Source organism: Rhinopithecus roxellana, chromosome 22 (genome assembly GCF_007565055.1).
Source record: "Rhinopithecus roxellana isolate Shanxi Qingling chromosome 22, ASM756505v1, whole genome shotgun sequence".
In the NCBI taxonomy this organism is placed as follows: domain Eukaryota; kingdom Metazoa; phylum Chordata; class Mammalia; order Primates; family Cercopithecidae; genus Rhinopithecus; species Rhinopithecus roxellana.
Genome location: NC_044570.1, coordinates 11,443,981 through 11,447,157, shown reverse-complemented (window position 1 = coordinate 11,447,157; position 3,177 = coordinate 11,443,981). Strand labels below are relative to the sequence as shown.

Here is a 3,177-nt window from a genome sequence, read left to right as displayed (position 1 = left end):
AGCAGTAGGCACCAAAGGTAGGGGCCAGAAGGTGGGCTCAGCCCTTCTCCTTTGCCCCCTTTTTGGTCTCTAGTGTTATTATTTGCTCCCAGAGAGCCAAGCACCTGGCAGAGGAAGGGCCTGTGGAATGGCAGGGTCTTCCTCTTGCCCTGGGGAGCCTAGGACCCTGGCACCCAAGGGGCAGTGCTGAGATTTTAGAGTCCAAACCCAGGCTCATCCCTCTGCCCTCTCTCCTGATGGGAGCAGGGCAGGCCCCCAGGACTGACAAGGGAGTCGGTTAGATCGGGAAGCGGATGAACACAGAGGCACCCCTGGAAACTTTGGCAAAAACAAGGAGCTCATTGGAAGGAGTGGGGAGAGGGCATAGCAGGTCCTCTCCAAGTCACTGGCGGTCTGGGAGATGGTCAGCCTGCTGCCCGCAGCCCCAACCGCCACGGCGGGAGGTCTGGGGCCCTGGTCAGGCTGGGGACTTCAGGTCCCCTTTGCCCTGGCCCCGGGGAACTTCATCTTTGCTAGAGGCATTAGGATGGGGACCAGGCTGCGAGGAGTCACGCTCAAACATTTCAGGGTTCTCCAGCATCTCTAGGATTAGGGGAGGCACTGGGCCTGGAATCTCCATCTTCAGGGTAACGGCCCTTTCGGCTCCCTTAGTGCTAGTGCTGATGCGCAGGAGGGCGGTGATTTTTTTTTTTTTTTTTTTTTTTTTTTTTTTTTTTTTTTTTTTTTTTTTTTTTTTTTTTTGAGACGGAGTCTGGGTCTGTCGCCCAGGCTGGAGTGCAGTGGCCGGATCTCAGCTCACTGGAAGCTCCGCCTCCCGGGTTCACGCCATTCTCCTGGCTCAGCCTCCCGAGTAGCTGGGACTACAGGCGCCCGCCAGGTCGCCCGGCTAGTTTTTTGTATTTTTAGTAGAGACGGGGTTTCACAATGTTAGCCAGGATGGTCTCGATCTCCTGACCTCGTGATCCGCCCGTCTCGGCCTCCCAAAGTGCTGGGATTACTGGCTTGAGCCACCGCACCCGGCCTAAGGGCGGTGATTTTCATGAGCATCCCTGGGAACCTGTAGGGCCGGCTGGGCCACCGGCCCCGGGCGTAGAGCCTTTGGGGCGGGCTTCCAGCGGTAGCTCCTGCAGCTTGTCCAGTTTTTCCGGCTCCTCCAGGTCCATGCGGTCTCCGCCCATGAGGCAGATGGCGCTAAACAGCCCTGTCTCGGTGTCATCCATCTCCAGGGGCAGGAGTTGCCCAGCAAAGGCAAAGACAGGGTCTGTGAGAGGCCGAAGCCAGGATTGTGCATCTGGGTCTGGTTCAGGGGCAGCCTTTTGGAGAAGGTCATGGTGTCCTGCTCTGGGGTGTAGCTTGTGCAGATCCGCAGCATCAGGATATCTAGGCAGGCAGCCTTGAGCACAGTTATCTGGTCAGCAATGCTCAGCCCTGTAAAGCTAAGCAACTGCTTGGCAAACTCCACAGTCTTGATGATGCACTTGGTGGCCAGTGCACTGAACTTGTCCCACAGTGCTAGATCTAGCTGCACGCCGTGGTCTGCACTGGAGTTCGTGGCATGCTTGCCCAATGGCAGAGTGAGGGGGATGTCTTCTGATGGGCTTTGCTGACCTTGGTGATGAGCTCTTCTAACTGGGGGCTCAGCTCATAGCTCTCAGGTGGCCCTTCTTCCTTCACCTCTTTCTTCTTCTTGTTCCAGTCATTTCGCACAGCTTCCTTGGACATGCCCACTTGGAAGCACTTCCGTAGCTGGCAGTACTGGCAGCGATTCCTGGTCACCTTATTGATGATACAGTTTTTGTCGCGATGACATGTGTACCCCCTGTTCTTCTGGATGCTTCGGTGAAAGAAGCCCTTGCAGCCTTGACAAGAGCTGACCCCATAGTGGTAGCCAGAGGACTTGTCATTGCACACAAAGCATGGCTTGTAGACCTGAGGAGGTGGAGGGGGCGAGGGTGAGCTGTGCAGCATCCCCTCTGAGCTGGTGCTCTGTGTATCCACTGACAGAGAGGCCATCCCTTGGGGAGGTCAGGCTGGCCCAGGCCCCGGAAGCTAGAGCTCAGCATCTCGAAAGGCGGAGAACCCTTGAGTGCCCCTGGGAAGGCGAAAGGGACACCCGCTCCCAGGTAGCCAGATCCAGGCCCCAAGGCACCAGCCGCAAAGAGTCTTTCCTTATTGGTGGCCATAGCAGCTGTGATGTGAGAGTCCCCTGGGGTCTGCAGTGGGTGGGGGAGGTCTTCAGCCACAGCCCCCACCCATACCCACTGCCCCAGTCTGGGAGGCTACGTGCCCACCCTGCCTGGCCTGCCCACTGGGCCTCCAAGAGTCTGGCTGGCCACCTTTAGAGATTGACTCCTACATACTGGGTCAGGTTGAGAGAACTGGGCTGTAGCTGCTGGAGTGGGAGGGGGAAGGGTGACAGCAGAGCCCCAAGGTCCTGGTGTTGGGGGGGGTCTCTGAGATGCAGAGTCGCAGTGTCTGGGGCTCATGGTACCGGGGGACCTCTATGGGGGTACGGCTCTAGGTTGGGACTGTCCCAGGGCCTCTCGGAGCCCGCCAGCCCACGTGCTCTGCAGATGTAAATATCCCTGTCTGACAGCTTTGAAGAGAGCAGTGGTTCTCACAGCACGGAGGCTGAGACCTGACAATGGACAGACTGCCTGCTTAAGTGGGTCCCTGACCTTTGAGTAGCCTAACTGGGAGACATCCCCCACTAGGTGCAGACTGACACCTCACACCTCGCACAGCTGGTGCACCTCTGAGACAAAGCTTCCAGAGCAAGAATCAGACAGCAACACTTGCTGTTCAGCAACATTCTGTATTCTGTAGCCTCCGCTGCTGGCACCCAGGCAAACAGGGTCTGGAGTGGACCTCAAGTAAACTTCAACAGACCTACAGTTGAGGGTCCTGACTGTTAGAAGGAAAACTAACTAACGGAAAGGACACCCACACCAAAACCCCATCAGTACGTCACCATCATCAAAGACCAAAGACAGATAAAACCACAAAGATGGGGAAAACGTGCAGAAGTGGGAAATTCAAAAAATCAGAGCACATCTCCCCCTCCAAAGGAATGCAACTCATCGCCAGCAATGGAACAAAGCTGGACGGAGAATGACTTTGACGAGTTGAGAGAAGAAGTCTTCAGTCAATCAGCACTAAAGGAGGAACTACGTACCC

General features: G+C 56.3%; 1 pseudogene; it reads right to left on the bottom strand.

Annotated features, from left to right (window-relative positions):
• Positions 1-457: 457 nt before the first annotated feature.
• LOC115895644 lies at positions 458-2,183 on the bottom strand (annotated as a pseudogene).
• Between the last annotated feature and the right edge of the window lie 994 nt (positions 2,184-3,177).